The 26,663-nt window shown below is 37.4% G+C and overlaps 3 long non-coding RNA genes across 5 annotated transcripts; 2 read left to right on the plus strand and 1 right to left on the minus strand.

Moving 5' to 3' along the window:
• Window positions 1-823: 823 nt before the first annotated feature.
• On the plus strand, window positions 824-3,143 carry LOC131247412 (uncharacterized). Its single transcript, XR_009171720.1, has 3 exons — window positions 824-932; window positions 2,257-2,616; window positions 2,754-3,143. It is a non-coding gene; the product is annotated as an uncharacterized LOC131247412 (long non-coding RNA).
• A 1,244-nt stretch (window positions 3,144-4,387) lies between these two features.
• On the plus strand, window positions 4,388-25,221 carry LOC131247419 (uncharacterized). The gene is made up of 2 exons (XR_009171726.1): window positions 4,388-5,247; window positions 24,839-25,221. It is a non-coding gene; the product is annotated as an uncharacterized LOC131247419 (long non-coding RNA).
• On the minus strand, window positions 9,518-21,731 carry LOC131247398 (uncharacterized). Of its 3 annotated transcripts, XR_009171712.1 has the most exons (6): window positions 21,573-21,731; window positions 21,218-21,446; window positions 16,278-16,351; window positions 13,554-14,639; window positions 10,454-10,726; window positions 9,525-10,031 (listed from the first exon to the last, which is right to left on the minus strand). It is a non-coding gene; the product is annotated as an uncharacterized LOC131247398 (long non-coding RNA). The 3 variants fall into 3 exon arrangements; XR_009171706.1 differs by having other exon boundaries at window positions 9,518-10,726; XR_009171715.1 differs by lacking the exon at window positions 21,218-21,446 and having other exon boundaries at window positions 9,518-10,726.
• Window positions 25,222-26,663: the final 1,442 nt, after the last annotated feature.

The raw sequence follows: 26,663 nt of genomic DNA on the forward strand, positions 1-26,663 counted from the left end.
ATATAGATGATCCATCATGTGAGGCTCACTCGATCATCTGCCCATTCATCAAATGGTTTTCCAATACCATGAACTCAAAAGGTGTTCCTGGGCACAGAGTATATTCCCTTAATAATTTAGTAAATTGTTGTGCGAGCTATGAAAATGAAGGAAATAATTTTAAATCTGACTCATTTTGAAATTCGTGTCCTACTGTGGTCTTGTGAAACTGATGGACGGAGTTGATATGTCATTGGCATCTCAGGGGGCTCCACAGTTTCTAACCACATGGTAGTGGTCGGCATTGGCAAACAGCGTCTATGTCATCCGGTTTCTTTTGTGGGTCCCAAACGTGGGAAAGAAGAAACGGTATTGTAATTGTTTCTCGAAGCGGCTTCAGTGGATCCAACGCTCAAGTGGACGACACGGAAAAGGTGGGATTCGAATGTATACGGTTGAAAACTTTCTTGGAGGCCACACACGTTTTGCATCAATCTGCAGTTTATGTTTTCCTTTCATTTAGGTGTGTAACCTTATGAACATGTTGGATGACAAATAAACATCACGGAGGGCCAAAGGAAGATTTCAACGATAGACATCATTCTCCCCCACTGTTTCCTGTGGTGTGGTCCACTTGATAATTGGATCTTCCTTATTTTTGGGATCATTATCTCAACTGATCTGGAAATCTGGATAGACGGAATGGATAAAAAGATATATCACGGCAGGGGCCCACAGAACTTTGACACCAGCTAGCTGGTGGGTATTCGGGTCACGGGCCCTAACCGCCTCCCCTGATTGGCTATTTATCAACGCCGAGACTTTTGTTGCACGCACCATTCGGTGATAACTCGTAGCAAATGTCCCATCTTACGAGCTAGGGTTAGAAAGATTTTGAATCGTTAGATTTTTCCAATTTGGTCCAACCAAAGGATTCCATCTCCACAGGAAAGGTACGAACGTTTCTTCTCCTCTTTCCATTCTTTCTTTTTTCCCACTTCTTCACGTTCCCCCTACTTGGGCTACATTATTTTCAGATGAGTTCTTCTTTTACTGAAATGGGCCTCTAATTATATGATAGAAATGCAGTATAAAAAATAACGAATTACAATAACGGATTATCTTAAGCCATCCCAGCTTTGACCTTCAAAGGCCCCTCTCCCCCATTTAATTTCTGTTTTTCCTTGTATTGATGGTTCTCTTGAAAATTGGAACTAGATCTAAGCCATTCTGATTGACGTCTGATATCTGATTTCACTCAGTCTAGATCTAAATCATGTATTTTGTTATCTTGCATATCCTTTCTCTAAAGACATGTATATTGTATCCTTGTTTCTTCAATTTGTACAAGTGACCTCATGGATGGATCTTGCTTTAAAGTCTCAATTGTATGATCATGACCCCCTTAATTGGTGGTCCTAATGGTCAAGCCAAGGTCCTTAGACGTGATAGGTACTCGATAACCTTATCAAATTTAGGTCTGGGTCATCAAAAGATGGTACCTGAACCTGAAATGGGTCCCGATTGGACCCTAACCCACACCCATTAAATTATCTTCTTTATGAGATTGGTTAACCTTCTCTTAGTGTGGACCATTGGCAAAGTTATGCATCTGGAGTTTACTAGTTTGAAAAATTAAAATCATTCAATAAAAGTGATTATCCTAGTAGAATCTTCTCCTTGATGGCCCCCATATTAGTGAAAGGTGGATCAAAACCTGCATGTTTTGCTTGATCGAAAATCATATGATACTTGCATTTTGAGAGTTTTGAACAAGAAAATGTGTGGTTACCTGGAGCTCTTTGATTGCACAAGCAGGGAACATGGTTCGTGATTAATTAAGACCTATGATTTTGGCCAGCTCTGATTGGACCATGCCTCAAATATTTTCACGATGGGACAATTCTAACTCTTCAATGTGTGGCTTGTGAGTAGATAATAAGGAAGAAAGAATTGCAATGGGCCCCCAACTCAATAGGAAAACAGCTAAACGTTGGATTGGTAGGATTCTCTAATCTAGGTAAATTTTAAGGCGTGTTTTATCCACCATGAGGCCCATGAGGTCCTTTTCCTCAAAAAACAAGATCATAGTCCTCGCTTGTTCAAGTAAATACAAAGGGAAATTGTGATATAATTATTATAGAATTGATTTTAGATCAAAAGTAAACAATTAAGTAGACAAGAATTTGGCTCTTTTCTTTTCTAAACATGCGTGTAAAAGTTATTGTTCTTCAACTTCTTAAGCATAACAACATTTCTCTTGTTATAAATTTTCAGTTCATTACAACACATCCAAATGATGTCTACGAACAAGATGCCGGTGCTCTGTAAATTTGGGGGCAACTTCATTTCGGAATCAAATAAAGTTTATTACAAGGGAGGCACAAACCGCATTGTTCATGTCGATTAAGGGATTGATTACATCGATCTTGTATCTAAAGTGCATGGGATTTGCAAGTTTACCGACATTAGCAACGTCAAGCACAAATATCCTGGTCTAGATTTGGATTCACTAGTGTCGATTGAGAATGATGATGACGTATCCAATATGATGGAAGCATTTCCTCAAAGCAGTGAGCCTATTCAGCTCTTCGTTTTTTGTGGTCAAAACCTTTCAATCCCCACTGCGAATCCCATGTACTTGAAATACAAATTTGTTTATGTTTGCAATTAGGCAGTTCATTAATATTTGTGTTTGCAATTATGCAGTTCATTGATTCTCTCTCTCTCTCTCTCTCTCTCTCTCTCGTTTCTAACTCTCTCTATTTCTTAAGTTTTCTGATGTAGAATGCTGATAATGAAAATAATCAAGCATCATTGCGGAATTTACATGAAAGTAATGGAACACCTGCACCTTTCTCACATAATACCATTGTCAATAACAATAATGTTCCAAGTGCATCAAATGATTTACGTAAAGTGGACTGCTTGTTGATGGATAATCGAGAATTACGTTATGGGGCGGTTGGTAGTTGTGTTAATGAGATGCTGAAAATTATGTCGGTTTTAAAAGAAGGCCAAGAATTTGAAGATGCAATAGCTTTCCACAAGGCTTTAAGGGAGTACACCATACGTTCAAATTTTGAATACAAGCGAACCAGGTCGGGCGGTGGCCATTATCAGGTGGAATGCATTAAAGACAATTGCTCATGGTGCATACATGCATGGAAGCTTCTTAACAAAGCTACATTCAAGATAAATTCCTTGAAAGGAGACCATACTTGTAACGCTGTGAATGAGTCAACAATGTCAAATACAAGAACGCATCGACAAGCCAATAGGAAATGGATTGCTGATTTGGTAGAGGACGACTCCAGAAAAAATTACATTGTACACCCAAAGATATTATAGATGAGATTAGTCGAGAATATGGAATCAAAGTGGGTTATGATAAAGCTTGGAGGGGTAAAGAATTGGCAGTAAAAGAGAAGAACTTGATTCCAACTCTCATGGAGATTTGTGAAGAAATACAGAGAATAAATCCAGGAAGCACAGCAAAGCTTAGTCGTTCACCGGACAACTCCTTAAGACTTTTTATTGCATATAAGGCTACCATTTATGGTTTCAGGCAAGCATGCTGGCCAGTTGTGACGCTTCATTGTATGAAGGTTGAAGGAAAATGCCGAGGTGTGTGGCTCTTTGCCATGGCCATTAATGCAGAAGATTGTGTGTTCCCCGTCTCATGCGCATTTGTTGAATCAAAGAATGTAGGGAGTTAGAAATGGTTCTGTGATAAGTTGGCTCAAATCCTGAAATACAAACCTAAATTAACATTTATATCAGAGAGACAAGAAGGGATTCTTGAAGTGGTTAGTGGTATATTTCCCCTTGCATGTCATCGTTACTCTCAGTGGGAGCTGGTTGTAGAAATTTGGGAGAAGTTTAAATTTTCGGATTTGAATAAGCTTTTTAAGAGTGCAGTTTATGCAAGGGGTCATTCTGAATTCGATGCTTGCATGAGTGAAATTCATGATAAATATAAAGAAGCATGGAATATTGTAAAGGATATTAATCCTAAGCACTGGGTCACTTCTCACTTTGAAGAGAAGCTTTATTTTATTATTATTATTTTTTTTTTGGGGGGGGGGGGGGGGGGGATATTTTTTAGACGACTTGTATGATTGGTGGTGTAATGGGATTGAATGGAGAGGCGTGCCTATCAGTTGGGTGTTGGTAAAGTTGCACGATTATATGATAGAGATATTTAATGATAGATCTAAAGAAAGTTCAAATTGGGAGGCAACATTCGTTCTTGGAGTTGAAGGAGCTATTTCTGATGGAGAGATGTTGTCAGAAAATCATTGTATCAGGTCGTGCAGCAGAGTTTGAGTTTTGTGATGTGAACAATGCAAATGTAGATCCAACGAAGGTAGATCTTGAACGGCGAACATGCTCTTGCCTTAAATGTTTGGGAACCCTTGCAAACATGCCATTGCAGCTATCAAATACAATGGACTTGACATACATGACTATGTTGATGTGTACTGGACGGTTGACAAATACAGGGAAACATATTCAGAGGTTATTAATCCATTGCATTTGGCTAACACAAGCCTAAGCAAAGGGAAGAAGAGAAAATATGTTGATAGTGAAGAGAGACGCCTTGTCTAATCCATTGGGTAAAAACAAAACAGGATATGATGATTATTATGATTTTATTATGATGCCGATTAAATTTATATTTTGCAGCCGATGGACAGAGAGAATGTAACACAACACAACACAACATGGTGGTTACCACAGTGCTTGGATGTTGTGTCCATTGCCTATAACATTGTTGTACTCGATAAGTTTGCCGCGTGTCCTAGCCTCCATTTTGTGTGCACTATAGCATTATGTGTATGAAGTAATCTTGATGCGGGTATTTTATAATGATAATGCTTATTTATAGTGTTTGGTAGTGATTTTATTACTATTATTGGGGACCTTTGTGCTTACGCTATTTGGTGTTTGGATTACACAAATTGCAATGTCATAAATTAATAATTAAAATATTTATGCTAAGGCATTTGTGTTGGAGAGATGGTGTCAGAAAATTATTGTGTGTCAGGTGGTGCAGCAGAGTTTGAGGTTCGTGATGTGAACAATGCAAATGTAGATCCAAAGAAGGTGGATCTTGAACGGCGAACATGCTCTTGCCTTGAATGGCAAATGTATGGGTACCCTTGCAAACATGCCATTGCAGCTATCCAATATGGTGGATGTAATGTGTATGACTACTTTGATGTGTACTTCACGGTTGACAAATACAGGGAGACATATTCAGATGTTATTCATCCATTATTGCATTTGGCTAAAACAAGCCTAAGCAAAGGGAATAAGAGAAAATATGTAGAGTCTGAGGAGGTGTATTGGTTACAATCAGGATAGTGATGATGATGAAAATTATATTTTGCAGCCAATGGACAGAGAGGATGTCACACACAACATGGTGGTTACCACAGTAGCGCAGATTAGGTACTACCCCTGCCTGTGCGGAGCTCGGGACAGGCGGAGGCTCCGAGGGCCACTGAGGGGCCAACATGATCTATTAATTTTATCCAAACCGTCCATCCATTTTTACATATCATTTTAGAGTACTGGATGAAAAATAAGGTTGATCAAACTCTAAAGTGGCCCACACCACAGGAAGCAGCGGTGCTAAGGATATCCACCATTGAAACCTTTTTGGGATCCACCGTGTTTTTTATTTTCCATCTAACCTGTTTATATAGTCATATACACCTGGATGAAGTGAAAAAAATAAATATCATCTTGATCCAAAACTTCTGTGGCCCCCAAGAATATTTCAATGGTAAGAATTATTTCCCCACTTTGTGGCCAATTTGAGCCTTTGATCTTCTCTATTTTTAGTTTTCTAATCTAAAATGATATTTAAAAATAGATGAACGGTGTGGATAAAATTAATACATCACATTGATCCTCAGTAGCCCTCGGAGCCTCCGCCTCTCCCAAGCTTCATACAGGCGAGGGGAGTACCTACTCCGCGTCTTTCCCTATAATATTGTTGTACTCGATGATGTGCCACGTGTCTTAGCCTCCGTTTTGTGTGCACTATAGCATTATGCGTATGAAGTAATCTTGATGCGGATATTTTATAATGATATTGCTTATTTATAGTGTTTGGTAGTGATTTTGTTATTATTATTGTTTGTGCTTATGCTATTTGGTGTTTGGATTACACAAATTGCAATGTCATAAATTAATGATGAATTATATAAATTATTATTTACTTTGTTTTTTTAATAATTAAAATACTTATGCTAAGAATTTATTAATTAAAAAATCTATTCAAAAGGGTAGAAATATCAGATAGTTAAGATCATTCGACCATGTGATTTTTAGGCTGCCATACATGCATTATATGGTGTCCACAATTTAGATGGTATGGATTGAAGTAAACGTATTAAATAATTACTTGACAAATGGCATTTACTATGGTTAGTCCAACTTGCGCTTTAAGCGGGTACCGGATTGCATCTTGCCCTGACTGGAACGATAATCCGGCTCTTTGGGGCCCACAATGATGCATGGGTTTTATCCATGCCATTCATCCATTTTTCTAGACCATTTTAGAGGGTGTTTTGCGGAGTGAAGGAACTTGTCGATGGATTGTCACTTGATGCCATGGGAGTGAGCCTATTCACTTTGGTGTTTGGATCACAGGATGGATGACTTAAATTCATATTTTGATTCATGTAATGTTTGGTTGTACCTGGAAAACAACCAACAATCTCAAAAACCATGTTTGAAAACTACATTGGAAATGATGAATCCACCTCGTCCATCTGTTTTGTGAGATCATTTTAGGACATGCTACCAAAATTCAAGGGATCCAAAAGTCAAGTGGGCCATTCGAGAGGAAACAATGGGGAAAGAATTTCCTACTATTGAAACCTTCATGAGCTCCACCTTAATGTTTAAATGTCATCCAAATCGTTTATAAGGTCATTCCCATCGGGATGTACTAACAAGTGACAACACAAAAAACCTTAGCGTGATGCAAAACTCTTGTGGTCATATGAATGTTTCAATGGTGGTCACTCAATCCCCACTGTTTTCTCGTGTGGCCCACTTGAGTTTTAAATTTATCTTATTTTTGGTCGCATGCCCTAAAATGATCTTTTAAAACGGATGGATTCCTCACAAATATCAAGGTGGGCCCCACCTCCTTTCCCAATGTAAGAACTTCAACCTAAAAGCTTTTAGGAGGAAATCCTCGTTGAGTTGATTGAACTGCTATCCATGGAATTGAATAGTATTGAATTGTATTGGATGGGATTAACATCATTATTGCACAATGATTGCATGTAAGGAAATACAATGGTATTGTAGCCATCCAATCCCATGTTTGGTATAAAAATTTTGCAAAGGGAAAACACAGGATTAAGAAAATTCATGTTTGGTGGACCATGGAATTGTAATCAATGGATCAAATTCACAACGGATGGTGTTCACTTGTACACATATAACCAGAATGTCACATGTTAACGGTTTATATGGATGGACAGCATGGATAAATGCATGCATCAATGTGGGGCCCACATGTGTAATGGATTTCAAAATACACTATAATCCAACAGGGGACTAAATGTAATTCCATCCCACCTAATCCCAACCTTTCCCAGCCTCTCCAGATGCGCGGGATGGAATCACATGGGGCCCGCAATTCTATCCCATCTAATACCCCACGCCAATCGCCCCCTAAGTATTTAATGCGTGCGTGCGGCGGGGCAGGACCTGGACGTAACAAGAACAGGCCAAATTTGTGTGGGGGCCCACAGGGGCCCACCATGATGCTTTTGTTTATCTATGCCGTTAATCACTTTTCTCAGATCCAACACTCAAATGGACCACACCAAATAGTAAGCTTAGGTTGCATTAAATGCAAGAGTCATCTCTGGCGTGGTCCATTAGAGCCTTGGATTTGCCTAATTTTTTAGGTTATACCATAACATGACTTGATAAAAGGGATGGACAGCTTGGATAACAGATACATCATGGTAGCCCCCACACAGATTGAGCCGGGTGGGACTTTCGGATGGTTGGAAGCAGATTACGCCCCACCCCCACCCGTCTGTGTGAGGGCCCACCATGATGTATCTGTTTATCCATGCCAACCATCCCTTTTCTCGTATCATTTTAAGGTATGAGCCCAAAAATGAAGCAAATCCAACGCTCAAGTGGACCATACCAACTAGTAAACTTGGGTTGCATTAAAAGTTGATGCAGCAATCATCTGTCCTAGAGTTTGTATAGTGAGATCATGCTTTCTAAGCAGTTTATAATGACTCTTTAATTGTCAAAAATCATTTTGAACCACAAAACCAAGATTGAATACATATCTTGTAGAGTTCCAAGCTTCTTTAGTCCACCCTGTATCTGATCCTTTTCCCAATATTAGTTTGTTCTATCAATATTCCAATTAAGAAGGCTCATTCCAATCTACTTTGCTGCGGTTATGGGAGATGGGACAAAGTGCAAAAGCTTATATTAAGGGCCCGTTTGGATACCACCAAATAAGTTACTTTTCCACTTGCAACAGTAGATACGTGACTTATTTCAGATAAGTAAGTTTGGTTTATGATTAGTTAATAAGTAACTTTTTTACTTAAAAGTACTTGATCACTTTGGTTAATTTTTTATCTGTTCTACTTTTCATGAGTTGCTGAACAGAGGCATCAAGACAGATGAAAGAGAGGAGAGGCTGATAAGTATGTTGTTTACCAAACATACTTATCTTCTTAATAAGTAGAAACTAGGATAAGCTACTTGTGGTATGAGTAGCTTATCTTAAGCAACTTAAGATCCAAACGGCCCCTAAATGAGAATGCCCTATTTCTTAAAATAATATAAATAGAATCATCAATGTGAATGGATAGCAAAATCTATTGGATGGAAGAAGCACAAAAAATTCAGTGCGGGTAGTTCTTGGATTTTGTTAAGATCATATGCATATGGTTTATTAACAATAATCTACGTATGGAATGAGAGAGCAAAATTCAAAGATAAAGGAAACTCATTTCTTACAGCATGAAGATTGTTGAAACTGTGATCACTTGCTGGTTTATGCTTCACAAAGGTTGCAATTGAACCAGCCTTTGCAATAAACCAAAGTGATTTGCGGGATGGACATGGAAGAGTTTGTTTGTGCTATTTGTTGGTGGTAACTTTAAAATACAAAACATAATCTGAAGTAGCTATTGCAGTAACGTTTGCATTCAAATCTTCTTCTGAATGATGGAGCTATTGCAGTAATGTTCAGTTGCTGCATTTGTTTTTGTTAACATCTCTCTCCCTCATCAATTACTTCTATTTAATGTTTCATTAGGAATGCCATAGATCAGGCCCACAAAACCCCACAATAATATTATAAACTTCACTTCTTTTCTTTTCTTTCTTTCTTTCTTTATTTTATTTATTTTATTTATTTTATTTTTTTGAAAGGTGATAAGCTTCAAAATTCAAGACCACCAAAAGGACCACTATAGGCCCCTGCATCCTTAAAACATCGAATCAAATGCAGGCTAATTTAAATCCATGAATCCATCAAATCACCGTAGAAGAGCAGCAAAAATAAAAAGACTCCTCTATGTTAGTGTTGTTGTTTTTTATAAGCATTTGATTATACACATGTGGATGATCACGCCAAATACCATAATTCCTTTCCCAGGGCATTCTGAAAACACTCAAAACTGTGATGAACCAAATGGCACGGTGAAAAGCAGTACAAGCCATTAAGTAAGACAAAACAAAGCTTATTTGAACAGATCCATACCAGATGGACCCCAAAAACCTTTCCAAACAAGCTCATGAATCAAATGGCATTGTGAAAAGTAGTAAGAAAAAACAGTGGCCACTTGAACATGAAGAGATCCTTAACTGATGAATCAAATGGCATGGTGAAAATTAGTACGACAAATGGTAGCGACTTGAACTTGTTTGAAGAGATCCTTAACCAGCTGATGAATCAAATGGCATGGTGAAAAGTAGTAAGACAAACAGTGGCGACTTGAACATGTTTGAAGAAATCCTTAACCCTCTCCCTCCCTCTGTGAAGTGTCAAAATGCAGAACTGTCAGTTCAGTTGGAACTGTCTCCTCACCAATCAATGGCCAGCAAATTCTGCCAGTATTGAATTGTAGACTAACTGGACATATCAGATTGGAAACAGTTACAGACTGCCCATGTCGTGCATGCTGCAAACCGAGTAATGGATAAGATATTTCAAAACAAGTGATTTCAATTTGAGGTGGGTAAAATGCTATGGTACTCTAGAACCTGAATTTATTTGGGATCCTTAAAACAGATTGGAATTTAGCAAGAGCTCAAAACTGGTACTATGTAATTTGTTTCCCATCTTTATGGAGCAGCAGAGAAATTTGTTCAAGTTGATCAATTTAGAATGCCAATCATTGTGCATTTGTTCATGAATGCCACTTTACAATATAATGTTTATCAATGAGAACCTAACCTGCCGTTGATTATGAACACCACAGACTCCAGGTATCACATTGCCTAATGCATCTGTAACAAATCTGGAAGTTCAAAATCAGAAGCATTCTGAATGCAAAATGGCAAAGTTAGTAGATTAAAGGAAAACATGAAGGAAATAAAAAGATTCTGTTGTTTGAATTCATGAAGAGAGATAAGATCAGTTGCTTTCAAGCAGAGTTAAAGAAATAACAAAACCACACCTGCACTTGATCAAAGCTTTCCAGTGAGATAGTAACTTTTGGCTCAAAACCTACAGGTAGGAACATTAAAATTAGATACACATCAATGTAATAATTATCTTCCTTTGGTTTAGCAAGAAATGATAGAAACCAATTGCCAAAAAGATGCATCAAGAACACTCACAAGGATAGAAACCCATAATCCTAAATGACTAGAAAACTATTCTTTGAGAAAGAAAGAGCTTCAATACACAAAATGACCATATTGTTATTCATGTTCTCATAACATCACAAGCATGTATTGATTTAACCTTGACAAGTAGGCAGAATATACATGTTAGAACTTAGAAGTCAACAATGCAGGGTGTAATGGAGTGGTTCATGCAATAGGTGTTAAGTCACTTAAGAATACTTAAACGAATTTTTATTTTTATTTTTTAAATGGATAGTCTTCCCTTTTTTATCCAAGTGAAAGTGTGAGTTTGGGATTTGTCAGTTTGAGATTAATAAAGTTTTAAAGTTTATTACCTAAGAGTCATATAAAAAAAAAAAACAAATGAGACGAAAACATAGCTTTCCAGATGTTTAGGGGTCGTTTGGATCATAAGTTACTTAGATAAGTTTCTTATGCCTTGAGTAGCTTATCTTGATTTCTACTTATTAAACGGAAGTGATTAAGTAACTTTAATTTAAAAAATAAAAAATAAAAAACTATTTATAATTGATCATAAACCAAACTTACTTATCTCAAATAAGTTACTTGTCTGCTGCTGTTAAGTAGAAAAAGTAATTTATTTGGCGGTATCCAAAAGGGCCCTTAGTGTTTACTTCAAATTGTTTCTAGGCCACGAGACTCACAAGTAGGTGCATGTCCATGGATTACCATGAACTTGAAGTACAATCATACGGAGAAGCTTTCTGCAAGAGTACCAAGGAAATTTGGAGCATTGAAACTATAGGAAGAAGCCTATAGCCACTTCCACATTAGCAATCAATATATTATGGTGGGACAACTAGAATTGTTAATACATGGAAATGGGAGTGATCAATGACTTTGATACTACAAAACAAAAAACTGGGGTGCCTAAGTCAGATACTTGAATAGCTGGACAAAAGTAAGGATCTCCCTTTCCCAACACTTGAAAATTGAAACCTAGATTTTGTTGGGATTTTGAACTCTAAATTATCAATTATTTTGGATTTGTGGTGAAGCGCACCAATTAAGCAAGAAATTCAACACATGATATTGCTAAGGGAATGTTTTAACCTGATGAATGATTATACTCATCAGTAGAAACCATTCCTCACCATACACATATCTTGAATTTTGAATTTTAATGATCCACCACAATCAGTCTTTTGTTGTAATAGATGCCCATACCCAGAGAGTCAAGAACATAAGGTGTGAAAAAAATGGCCCATAAAGGCCGTTAACGATCCATTATGGGGCTGATGCAGTTTTTTTCTTTCTTTTCTCTCTTTCTTTCTTTTTTTTTTTTCTTTTTTTTTTTTGTTATAAAGGTTGTAACACCCGGAATGACCCGTATTGTAATTGTAATGAAGGTGGCCGCTATGGCCACCATTACTGTTATTAAATACTTTGTAGACAAACAATTTATTTCTAATGTCCTAATTAAGACTATTAAGATACCTTGAAATCTTTTGGTCTTCATACTCAAGAAACACTGCCACAATGTCAATGTATGGAACTCCTTAGTATATTCATTTATTAATTTCTTTCCTTAACGTGGATTGTGACATCTTGATAAAGGACACAGGCATAAGTCGTTGCTATGATCTTCCTTTTAACTTTTTTTCTCATCTTTTCCTAAGAATTTACTTTTTCCTTATCCTGACAGATTTTTCGGCTTAGAAATCATTCCAACATGCTAACGTGTGACCAAAGGACTTCATACCTAACCTAACCTTCAGATTGTCCACAATTTCTTTATATTGACAACTTTTCCGCATTGCTCGGCCAATTGATTAAGTCACCAGCATGCAAACGACTATGGAATTTAGAAATTTTTTACCTTAATTTCAGACTCTCTTTCACATTGCAACAATCAAAGAGTTCAATCATTGGTATCATCACAAGTTGGGGCTGACCATTGTTGGTTAGGACCTTGGTAGGAATCTTCCCCTAGTGCCCATGTGCTCCAACTTCAGTATCTAGATCCCTCTACACTGGAGCTCTCCCACTTGATTGGTGAGATTACCTACCATAGCATGAGTTAATCTACTCACTCTGTAAGCAATGTTTTAAATAGCTACGTTGTGTAGCATGTAGCTTACGCTACATAGCGTAGCTTAGCCTTAACGTTACATAGCTCATGAAAATAGCTCAAGTCATGTGTAGCCTACGCTACATGATAATTTTCATGTGCAACATGCTACATAACTACACTACACGCTATGTAGCTCACATTACAATTTTTTTTAACTACAACATTAAAATCAATTGATGCTTTCAATGATTTGTTACATTTTTTTTTTTCAAAAAAATTAGTTAATTTTTCACTGCTTTTAGTAAAAATAATATAAGTGACAGCATTTTTTTTGAACTATGAATATAAGTGACAGCATTAAATCAGTTTCATTGCTTTCTTTACATTTACGCTTAATCATTACCCTATATTATTTTAGGTTAAGTTTAGTTGCACCAAATATAATGAAATATTGTTAAAATTTATTATTAATCAGTCTAATTGGTCCAAAATATCATGAAATTGGTGCAACAAAGCGCAACCTTGACTAAAAAATTTAGAAGTAGCATGTAGCTTACGCTACACGCTATGTAGCTTACACCTCACACTTCAGAGGGGTGAATTCTACACTACATGCTATTTGCTATTTAAAACACAGTCTATGAGTACATGGATCAATTGGATTACTTACACAAATTCTTCATGCGTCACCCCTTCGAAACCATTAGGGAATGACGTGGAGTCAAAATCCCCCCAACAAGCACCTGCTTTGATTCCAAAATAGTGCAACCTAGTTATTGAGTCAATGAGATTTCAATACTTGGATCGCAAGAATGGACAAGAGTATGCCCCCAAGAATGTTCGAGTAGCAAGGAGTGAGCAACTTCAATGAAAATTAAAATTCTCCTTACAAAGGCTTACACAAAAACTCATAAATGTAAAAAAATGTGGAATGCCTACCTCCTATAGCACCTCCCCCTTTATAGACCCTAAAGACAATCCCTATGAATCTTCAATGAAAATACACAAACTATTACATTGATTTTAAATCAATCTATAACTTATTTACAATAACAAAATCACACCAATGAAGATTTGGTTTTAAATAACAAAAGAAAATCTATTAAATACCCCAAAATCTCCAATCATATCTTCCACATCAGCCCCCCTTATCTTCCACAAATGGCAAATATGATCACTGACATTTAACCTCAAATTTTGCAACAAACAGCCCAAAATCAGAACATGTTAGAATGGTGGGCCATGGGCCTGCCAATCCACATAGTCCAGTGGTCCAAGCATCAAAACTTCAATTGGAGTGGCAATTAACACTATATGCTGCATTCACATGCTACAGTTTAATCCCAGAAGGAAAACAGTATCACTTCAACATCTTCACTAGACCCTACTGTTATCAACTAAATATGAGGATTCAAATTGAAATATAGACACAAAGATGCACAGATATCTGAATATGATTTGTTTTTGTTGATTTAGATAAAAAGTGATGTTTGCAAACCAATATCTTCCCATTTCAACAGATCAGTAATACTTGGTTCTCTTCTCCACCAGATCTGACTTGGCATCCAGTCATCATCATCATCATCTTCTTCTTTTTTTTCTTCTTCTTCTTCTAGAAATTGATGTTCCTAGTCATCTTTTGGAAGCAAAGATCCGAAGGACCAATAGAATTATTTTCCTTCTTATTTTCTTAGGCTCATTTCCATTCCTTGCGGTTGTGATGTTTGTGCCACTTCCACAATGCAAAGAACTCCAGCTGCAGCAACATTCCACATCTAAAATCCTTTAAAATCCATGTACCAGAAAATTGATTTCTTCTCATAGAAGTGAAGATTTGAATGTATCTTATTGATGTATATAGTAGAAACAAATAATAGTAGGAATAATTGAAAATCACACAGTAGACCAAGGAAATAAAATTCCAAACACAATTCAAAATGAAGCATTGAATTGAATACAAGGAAACAGAAAACTCATAATTTCAATCAAACTTGCAGAAATGATAACAGAACAGAACCTTTCTGAAAATCTTACAATTCACCGAATGCAATGAATTCACAATTGCATATATTTGACAATTCACAATGAAGCATTGAATTGAATACAAGGAAACAGAAAACTCAGAATTCAAACACAATTCAAAATGAAGCATTGAATTGAATACAATGAAACAGAAAACTCGAAATTTCAATCAAACTTGCAGAAATGATAACAGAACAGAACATTTCTGAAAATCTTCTAATTAACCGAATGCAATGAATTCACAATTGCATATATTTGATACAGAATTTGATATCATATATCAGAAGAAAAGAAAACTGCAATACTATGGGACCTTGCCATTTTACCTCATTATAGATGAATAACTACAAGAAAAGTATACTACAAAAATCTTCAAAAAGATTGAGAAATTCACACTTCTAGATAGAAAAGATGTTAGGATTCTCATCTCCATCGCAATCTCAAAATTATCAGAAAATTAATGAACAGGAAAAAAAAAAAGATTGTTTCATGGTTTTGAATATCAATATCGGGGAGCGTATCAGCACTAGCTAAAAAACGAAACAATATAGGCGTCGCGTATCGACATCGGACCTTATTAGACCATATCAGCCTGAATCAGTCGGAAAAATAATAATAATAATAATAATAATAAGCCAAAGAATTAAGGGGAAAACCAGGAAAAATAAAAGACAAAAATAAGATATTCAAAATTCTATCCATTTTTTTTTTAATTTTGGACATACATACGATGGTGTATCAAACCATTCCCTGATGAGAATGTTGTCTGTTGGTTTCACTTGTTGAAGGTTAACTAAATGCGCCCTAATTGAACACAAATCAAGCATAATTTGGTGAATTAAGATCCATCACATTGAAATACAACAAAAAGAAAGTGAAAGTGTACCCTTCTTTCTGATTTTTCCCATAATGGTCCACTTCACTTAGCTTTATCAAATCACATTCAAATCATTTTTTTAATCCAAAAATAGGCCTAGATCTAGCTTAAAATGAGCTTTTAAGCTTCCTCTTTGGTTTAAATGAAAAACAAAGGAGACAAGTGAATTTTTTTTTTTTTTTTTTTTTTTTTTTTTAAGAATTCAAAATTGGGCTTTCATGGGTGTATCAGCTTGCATCAACCTGTATTGATACCAATACAACCCCCTATAACATATCATCTTGTGAGTCGTGACAATTCAAATACGATACAGCCATATCAGCCAATACAATACCAATATTCCAATAAATAGATCCTTCGTATTCTCACATTTGAATGAAAACCAAGTATGAAAAAGGATGCATGCTTTGATATTGAATCCATAACTTCAAAAAAACCATATAAAAAATCCCTAAAGCTTTTAACATATCAACAGAATGAAAAGAAAACAAGTACCTTGTATTAATATGTCTAGCTGATCGTAAATAGGGAAGTTTTCCTTTCTAAAAAAACTTGGCTTTAGTATGCATCTATGATAAAAAGAAAATAGATTCTTATTAGTGAAAATCATGCACAAACTAACCATCAAAATAAATCCTAGTAGATGAACTTACTAAGAGATATTGGTTCCACACATCCGTGTTAACGGTAACAGCATGGAAATGATCATCCCAACCAAACCCACTTTGTTGAACAAGTGTTTATAGAATGTGATATAGCCTTTTGAGCAGGCGGTAGCAATTTTTAATTTTTGATATGATCAAATTCTAACCCAAATCTAAGATTGAATGCTTCTCTAATGGACTTCCATGCTTCCTTATTCCAAACCGAGGCATTGTGTTTCCCAATATTAGCTTGCTCTATCAATCCTTTAACTACGAAAGTGTCGTGTGCTTCATTCCAATTTGCCTTGCTATAGTCTTGGGAGGTGGGGCCAGGTGCAGGCATCTTATATTCAATGTAATCGAAAAGGGTACATTTTTTCAGAATAATGTTCACAATAGATAGCATTTTCTAGTAAATATTGAAGGAAGCATGAAAAATCACTACATGATACTTTCTTGGATCGAGTTAGAATCAATTGAACAATGGAAGAATAAGATATCAGTTTATTGATAGCACAAGATGACAAAATTCAAAGAAAAAAAGTGAAGAGGACATTCGAGCATTTATGGCTAGACGATCATCACATGGGGCCCACGAGGCCCAAGTCACATTCCTAGCCATCGTTGAAGACCCAACACTAGGTAGATGCGCCTGGGTTGCTTGTTTGGAGTGTTTGGACCGTTGGATTGCATGGGCACATCGATCGGCCTGTTGGATCGCACACGATAGACCTTTGGACCGCTCTTGGTTATGGCCCATCTTGATCATGGACCACCTTATTGGCCATGAATAGTTTAGGATAGTTTAGAATTATTTGTTTTGAGTAGTTTTTGTCATTTATTTTATTTTTTTTAGACTATTCTATGGTTTACTTAAGATAGGGATTTTTTATGAGAATTCTTTCCTAAGAGAGGTTTTTTGTAAAAGTCTCTTTCTAATACTATAAAAGGTTCGGACCCCATTTAGGGTTTGATGATTATGAACCATGAATGAAAAGAGTTTCCTCTCCTTTGCTATGTGATTGAGCAATTCATCCTACGATTGGATTGATGGTGTGAAGCCATTTGGAGAGTGATTCCCCTAGTTATCCTCTTATTTTCTCTTTCTCAAGGTACTTCTCTTCTCATCTTTCTTTCTTCATCATCTTCTTCTATTTCTTCTTCTTTTTTATGATTCTAAACCAACCTAGACCTAACCTATACCCAACTAAACCCAAGCTCCAACCATGAATAGCACCGTGGGAACAGTATCGCGTGAACAATGTCCGTACGGACAGCCCCAATCCGTGGCCCCCCTGCTTCGAATATTTGACTTCCCTCTTCACTTAGATCCCCTTTATCAAACCCTAAATATAAATCCCTAACCCTAAGATTCCCAAAATCCCCAATCTTTCCAAACCCTAATCCCCAAATTTGAACCTTAATCCAAATTCCCCTAAAATCCTATAACCCTAAACCTAATTTCCCCAGTTTTTCCTAACTTATTAACCCTAAACCCTCAAATCCCTATCCCCAAAATCCTAAATCCCTATATCGAAGCCCTAAATTGCTAGTTTCCTAAATACTCTAAACTTATTCCCTACATTCCCTAACCCTTAAAACAACCCTAAATATGCAAAACCCATAGAACTCAAGTGATTCCATGTACGTTCAGATTTAATACTTAAGCTAAGTGGGAGTCATATCTTCTACATGATCCTAATTACTTGATACTTCATAAGAATCACATTGCGGGACTGTCAGGTGTTTTGAATCTTAACATGTTACAAATCTGAGTTTCTTTAACTTGTGGTAGTTTAGCTTTATTTTGTCTTTTGATTACTCTAGTTAATCCACTATCTAGTTTCAACACATCGTATTAAGTTAGAACATCCCATCCTGCACCAAAAAGAGGTTGAAGAAATAGTTGTTTTCTTCAACTAATCCATGCAAAGTTTAGAAAAGAATTAGACCACACCTTCACTCGGTCAAATCTCGCCTTCAAGATAACTTTCCGCTCAACACTTACAAGTGGACAAACTCAAATCAAATATATATCAACTTTGGAAGTATCTTCCTTAGATATGGTAACCTCTCAAGCAAAATTTTACAAAAGATTTCCCTAGTATTTCTTTGGAGGATTGTGTCGAAAGTAGTTGGGCTCAATCTATAGTCATTAAGATAGAAAGCTCAACGCTCCGATGCTCCCGAGTTGAAGTTGGTGGTAGTTCTCTTGGGAAGCTGATTCTAGCCAATAGAAGTGCAAATCAGGAGTATGCTATCCAAGAAAATGCCATGCATGAAGCATACACTCTAAGCCTCATAACAATCAGTTGAAGAGAGCTGAAAAGTTAAGTGTGGGAATTTTATCTTTTGAAAGGCCTTATTGTGGAAATTTTTTGTTACCTTTTTCAACAACAACTAGAAACAAGTATTCTATTTCGATAATGGTGGCCGTAACGGTCACCACCGTTACCGATACGGGTATTGGCCATAATGGTTGATATGAGGTGTAATGACCATTACGAACCCCATAACAGTTGAAATTTTTTTGTCCGAAATCTTCTTTAAAAAAAATATTTAAAAAATCCAAAATAATGTAAATATTCCAAATATGTATTCATTTTTATTTTGAATATGTTTATGGTTGTGTAACGGTCCAATCTTTGGTGAGAGTGTTGTATCTAGTTGTCAGGTGAATTTATGAACATGGTTATGTGTCTCTAATATTTACACATCACAATCAAGCATTAGAACAAGAAATCGAAAAAATGCATAAATACCACTTTTTCAATTTATTTATTTTTTTAAAAGTAGCCCTCGGAGCTTCTATTCACCCAAATCACTTCAATCTACGACGGTTTTAATCCTAAAAACTATAGTAAGAGTGGTCAAAATTTATTGTAGAATAATCTTTAAAAAAATTTGGAATGAAAAAAAAAAAATGAGGAGAAAAATAGATTTAAATTGAAAAAAAAAAAGGTCATTTTTCGACGATTACAGGGGTAACGGTCGTTGTGCCCAGGGCCGATATGGTCCAAAAAAACCCAATTGCCCTGTATCGCATAATGGTCATGCCGGTTACCTATTCGTATTGGCCTTTACAGTTATATCGTAACGGATACGGAACACCTTGACTAGAAATGGAAATGGAAATGGAAATGGAAATGGAAATGGGCTGTTAGAGAGCTTTTTCCATTTCCTAGTAAAAATTGACATCACTATTCACTTTTCTAACATTATATCTATCAAATATGTTTGCAAGATTTTCAGAAATACCTCTCAGTTGATAAGATATCTTTCATGATACCTCTCATGAAAATTCTGGACTTTAACCAAGGATTTTTCCTGAAAACGGAAATGGAAAGAAGTGATTTTTGTGATGGGACATTTCCACAAACTCACGAAAGAGCAAACTATTTGATTTATGTGGGGACATGTATTTCCGCATAAGTATTTCTACGCTCCCAAACTCTCAACTTTTCATGCTTCATGCTAGTTTTATGATTTGATTATGCAAGTGTAGCAGTACACTGAAAGAAACAGAAATAAGAGAGATGGTATTCTTATTGTGTGATGAAGCAAATCAAATAGGAGAGGATATTTTGAATCGTATCTGCTTCACTTCCCCCTCATTTGTATGTCATGAGTAGGCAACATCTTCTCAGCATACACGTTAAATCAACACACTTGTGCAATCCAAACCACTTTGAGCATGCCTTGGCTAAAACATAGGCAGTCCACTCATCAGATGGGATGCCCTTCACAATTTATCTGATGAATAAACTGGTCTAATTTTTGGGCAAGGCTCTTCTCACTGCAGGCTCCACCTAAGGAATGAACTATATCTAAATACCTCATATCACATACAAGCCACATTGCCATGTGTACCAAGAAGAGAGCCACGAATCCCACAGCAGAAATCACAAGCATAGGAAGCTGCTTCTACCAAATTCCACATTAGCAGTCAAAATCTCCAAGCGAGGCATTATTAAAATTTACCAATATCGACGTTAGGGTAAAAGGGAACAGTGTAACACGAGCAGCAGTACCCCCAATTTCCATTCCGCCACCTAAGAACAGGCAGGAATTCCAATGCAAATGGTGAAGTTGGGACTGTTTAAAACCAGATATCTTAACACGGCAATGGACCCTCAATTTCACGCCACCTGACAACAGGCAGGAATCCTGATACAGATGTAACTGGGGACTGTTTGAAGCCAAATATGAAAAAACAACAGCATAGCCTCAATTTCCCACCACTGTGAGGACATGCAGGAATCCCAACGCACATGGAAATTCTGAAGGTTTCAAACCAGATATGTTAACAATGCAGCGTGCATTTGATTTCCCACCACCTGAGGACTTGTACGAATCCCAATGCAAATGGAAGTTGGGACTCTTAAAAATAAATAAATAAATAAATAAATAAAAACAGATGTTAAAACTGCAGCATACCCACAATTTCCCCCAACTAATGATGGGCAGGAATGCCGATGCAAGTGGAAATTGGGACTGTTTGAAACAAGATATGCTAACATTGCAGCGTACCCTCAATTTCCTATCACCCAAGGATGAGCGGAAATCATGAAGCAAGTGGAAATTAGAACTGTTTGAAACCAGATATGTTAACGCCGTCGTCGATTGGGTATTCCCCAAGGGTACATGATGAAGACAGCACACCCCAATCTGTAGGAATCCGGATGCAGATTTACAGCGGTATATTTCACTGAGAGAGAGAGAGAGAGAGAGAGAGAGAGAGAGAGAGAGAGAGAGAGCCATTAGTCTGAGAGAGAGAACCATTCGTCTTACCCCCAACATACCACCCACTCCAGCGAGCAGCTGGCGGGAATCCCAACGCATATACAAAACGGGATCTCTCCGGATCCCATCTTGGAACTGCGCCGAGATTCCCGCTAACCGGCTATCAGTGGCTAATTCTAGGCCACGCTGATTTATTGGTGGACTCCAGAGCAGAGGCATGACCTAGAGTTCGATCTCAGTGAGAATGCGAGTAGCATTTCAGGAATCACTCAGGGAACTGAAAATCAGAACGAACGGATATGAAGAAAACACCAACAATCAAGATAGCGGAAATGGAGTATGGGATTGAATCCTTGGCGGTTCGTTTGGAAAGGAAAGAAGGCCACATCGATGGTTAACTCACCTACGAGAATGGCCCCAGCAGCCGTCGATGATCCGACAGTTCAGCTTCCTCTTCTCCTTCCGTCAACAAGGAGCAAGGATGGTGGAGGGAAAGCAGGAAAAATTAGAAAGGGCTGCGGGAGGAGGAAAAGAGAGTAGTAGCTATTTGATACTCTGAGAGAACGTGCAAGATAGACAGTCATTGATGATTAAACCCATTCCTACAATCAATATCATCAATTTTCCTTGTATTGATCAGATCAAAGCAATTCAAGACAAAGGCACAAGTATTATAAAAGTGAGATAAGCAAAATGGACTGTCAAAATTCGTTATTACACCGGATTTCTACTGTAACGGCCCACCCCACTACCAACACAGTAGTCTGCCTACCACTACTAGCTCACCCAGGTCCTTCTTCAGACCCCGCCCACTCAGCGTTTGCCTACATGTGTCACAGTATTATGTCACAATATCCCCCACCAAGGGTAGAGCTATCCTCAGCTTTGATACCATTTGTAACGGCCCGCCCCAGTGCCACAAGTTGTGCCTAGAACAGGTGAGCCTATGTCCAATGACAAACAAAACCACCGTTGTGCACTCTGATGGCAGTTGGGTTGGACAATATTATAGATGGGTAAGTGCTGATGTGGGCGGGGACGAGTAGGCTTGGGCGAGCTACCAGTATCCTTACCCCAAGTGACGCGTCCTGTGGGTGATGTGGCCCTGGTGCTTCCGCTGAGTAAGAACAAATCCGTGAGGGTGCATCAAGGCTGTTGTGGGCGAGGCCTAAGTAGGGCCTGGTCGAGCTATCAAAATGGTTGCGACCCAAAGCGGACAATATTGTACCTTAATTGGCATGACGCATTTTAAATCCGTGAGCTTTAACAAAGTAGACAATATCACAATAGTGGAATGCGCCGTTACATCTACCATTAAAATTGAAGATCAAAGGCAATTTTATTTTTCCCTAAAACACATGATTTTGTAAAGATAAGTTATTTACGGAGAGTGTATCTGCACTCCAAGACAAGACAAATACCCAAACAGGTAAAAATGCTCAAAAGCAAGGGAATAGGAAATTGGCATTTTCTCAGAAAAACGAAAACAAAATTTGTATACCATGCCAATGTGGCAATTTACAAGCGCAACGGTGGGGCTTACATTGTATACTGGTGAGGTGTTCTACCATATTCCATTCCATCCGTACCTGTTCATATAAACCTGGATGAATGCAAAATACCAATATCAGCGTGAACCAAAACCACCTGGCTTTTAAAAAGTTTTCAACGGGAGTGTTTAATCCCCAACGGGTAGTAGACTTTAGCCTTGGAACTGCCTCAAATTTGGACGGTGTGGATAAAATCCACATGGCCCTCGTATCACAATCCAGATTTCCTACTAATGGCTTTCACGGTGGAAACTTAGGTGGGGCCCACCGTGATGTTTGGGAGAAATCTAACATGTCCATCCTTTTTGTGGGCTCATTTTTGGCTGCCAAAACTGACCAAAAATGAGCCAGATCAAATACACAAGTTGGCCGAAAACTTAATAATCGAAACGTCCAGGGTTAAAATATTTGTGGGTTACAGAAGTCTTGAATAGGATAATATTTGTTCTCTCAGTTCATCCCATTAGGAATGACGTTACGAACGGTATAGATGCATGGCATGTAAACATCACTGTCAACCCAAGGAGGTTTCAACGGTAAGAATTTTCCTACCCACCTTTTCCTTTAGTGCGACCCACTTGAGTCTTGAATCCTGCTAAATTTTAGTCTTAAGTCCTAAAATGAGATCACAAAACAGATGGACGGGTAGATTTCTGAAACAAATTACGGAGGACCCACTTAAGTTTTCATTGCAGGAACTTCCTGCGTCCGTTCCTAGCTAGATACGATCAGGGTGGTATGTAGTAACTAATCCGCATCCTGGCCTTCCTATCCTATGTCAACGCATTTGTCCTCGTACCTCTCAACATTTGCTTCTGTCACCTTTTCTATTAGGACCACCTGCTTAATCATTTTTACATGACGAGACTTTGGTGCTAGTAACTCATCTTACAAGCAAAGATTGAAAATATTTTGAATCATATCATTAAAGATTCTTCCTCTCAATTACCGTCTCTGGTCAATTCTTTCCTCGAGCAAAGGTACTAAAGTTTCTTTCTCCTCTTTCATTCTTTCTTCTTACTATTCTTTCACATTCCCTCTTACTTTATTCCAGCCGAGTTCCTCCTTTTGAGGTATCACAAGGTGAATTTTTTACTGCCATGTAACAAATGATATTGATAAAGAGAGTGTAAATTTAATATGGAAGGTACTCATCTCAACCATACCCCGCAGAGCGTATATATGAATCAATTCCAACCTCTCAACCGAGGGCTTTACACTTTTCTTTTCTTTTCTTTCTTTCTTTCTTTCTTTTTTTTTTAAAAAAAAATTAAAAATTAAAAATTAAATAATGGTGTTTATGCAGCAAAAGATGATTGATAAATCCAAAGGGACGTGGTGTGGGTGGATTGCCGGATCCCTAACTTTGGGCGCTACTATGATGTGGTTAGAGACAAGAAGGGATTCTTGAAGTGGTTAGTGGTATATTTCCCCTTGCATGTCATCGTTACTCTCAGTGGGAGCTGGTTGTAGAAATTTGGGAGAAGTTTAAATTTTCGGATTTGAATAAGCTTTTTAAGAGTGCAGTTTATGCAAGGGGTCATTCTGAATTCGATGCTTGCATGAGTGAAATTCATGATAAATATAAAGAAGCATGGAATATTGTAAAGGATATTAATCCTAAGCACTGGGTCACTTCTCACTTTGAAGAAAAGCTTTATTTTATTTTTTATTTTTTTTTGGAGGGGGGGGGGGATATTTTTTAGACGACTTGTATGATTGGTGGTGTAATGGGATTGAATGGAGAGGCGTGCCTATCAGTTGGGTGTTGGTAAAGTTGCACGATTATATGATAGAGATATTTAATGATAGATCTAAAGAAAGTTCAAATTGGGAGGCAACATTCGTTCTTGGAGTTGAAGGAGCTATTTCTGATGGAGAGATGTTGTCAAAAAATCATTGTATCAGGTCGTGCAGCAGAGTTTGAGTTTTGTGATGTGAACAATGCAAATGTAGATCCAACGAAGGTAGATCTTGAACGGCGAACATGCTCTTGCCTTGAATGTTTGGGAACCCTTGCAAACATGCCATTGCAGCTATCAAATACAATGGACTTGACATACATGACTATGTTGATGTGTACTGGACGGTTGACAAATACAGGGAAACATATTCAGAGGTTATTAATCCATTGCATTTGGCTAACACAAGCCTAAGCAAAGGGAAGAAGAGAAAATATGTTGATAGTGAAGAGAGACGCCTTGTCTAATCCATTGGGTAAAAACAAAACAGGATATGATGATTATTATGATTTCATTATGATGCCGATCAAATTTATATTTTGCAGCCGATGGACAGAGAGAATGTAACACAACACAACACAACATGGTGGTTACCACAGTGCTTGGATGTTGTGTCCATTGCCTATAACATTGTTGTACTCGATAAGTTTGCAGCGTGTCCTAGCCTCCATTTTGTGTGCACTATAGCATTATGTGTATGAAGTAATCTTGATGCGGGTATTTTATAATGATAATGCTTATTTATAGTGTTTGGTAGTGATTTTATTACTATTATTGGGGACCTTTGTGCTTACGCTATTTGGTGTTTGGATTACACAAATTGCAATGTCATAAATTAATAATTAAAATATTTATGCTAAGGCATTTGTGTTGGAGAGATGGTATCAGAAAATTATTGTATGTCAGGTGGTGCAGCAGAGTTTGAGGTTCGTGATGTGAACAATGCAAATGTAGATCCAAAGAAGGTGGATCTTGAACGGCGAACATGCTCTTGCCTTGAATGGCAAATGTATGGGTACCCTTGCAAACATGCCATTGCAGCTATCCAATATGGTGGATGTAATGTGTATGACTACTTTGATGTGTACTTCACGGTTAACAAATACAGGGAGACATATTCAGATGTTATTCATCCATTATTGCATTTGGCTAAAACAAGCCTAAGCAAAGGTAATAAGAGAAAATATGTAGAGTCTGAGGAGGTGTATTGGTTACAATCAGGATAGTGATGATGATGAAAATTATATTTTGCAGCCAATGGACAGAGAGGATGTCACACACAACATGGTGGTTACCACAGTAGCGCAGATTAGGTACTACCCCTGCCTGTGCGGAGCGCGGGACAGGCAGAGGCTCCGAGGGCCACTGAGGGGCCAACATGATCTATTAATTTTATCCAAACCGTCCATCCATTTTTACATATCATTTTAGAGTACTGGATGAAAAATAAGGTTGATCAAACTCTAAAGTGGCCCACACCACAGGAAGCAGCGGTGCTAAGGATATCCACCATTGAAACCTTTTTGGGATCCACCGTGTTTTTTATTTTCCATCTAACCTGTTTATATGGTCATATACACCTGGATGAAGTGAAAAAAATAAATATCATCTTGATCCAAAACTTCTGTGGCCCCCAAGAATATTTCAACGGTAAGAATTATTTCCCCACTTTGTGGCCAATTTGAGCCTTTGATCTTCTCTATTTTTAGTTTTCTAATCTAAAATGATATTTAAAAATAGATGAACGGTGTGGATAAAATTAATACATCACATTGATCCTCAGTAGCCCTCGGAGCCTCCGCCTCTCCCAAGCTTCATACAGGCGAGGGGAGTACCTACTCCGCGTCTTTCCCTATAATATTGTTGTACTCGATGATGTGCCACGTGTCCTAGCCTCCGTTTTGTGTGCACTATAGCATTATGCGTATGAAGTAATCTTGATGCGGATATTTTATAATGATATTGCTTATTTATAGTGTTTGGTAGTGATTTTGTTATTATTATTGTTTGTGCTTATGCTATTTGGTGTTTCGATCACACAAATTGCAATGTCATAAATTAATGATGAATTATATAAATTATTATTTACTTTGTTCTTTTAATAATTAAAATACTTATGCTAAGAATTTATTAATTAAAAAATCTATTCAAAAGGGTAGAAATATCAGATAGTTAAGATCATTCGACCATGTGATTTTTAGG

The sequence above is a fragment of the Magnolia sinica genome, chromosome 1 (genome assembly GCF_029962835.1).
Source record: "Magnolia sinica isolate HGM2019 chromosome 1, MsV1, whole genome shotgun sequence".
Classification (NCBI taxonomy): domain Eukaryota; kingdom Viridiplantae; phylum Streptophyta; class Magnoliopsida; order Magnoliales; family Magnoliaceae; genus Magnolia; species Magnolia sinica.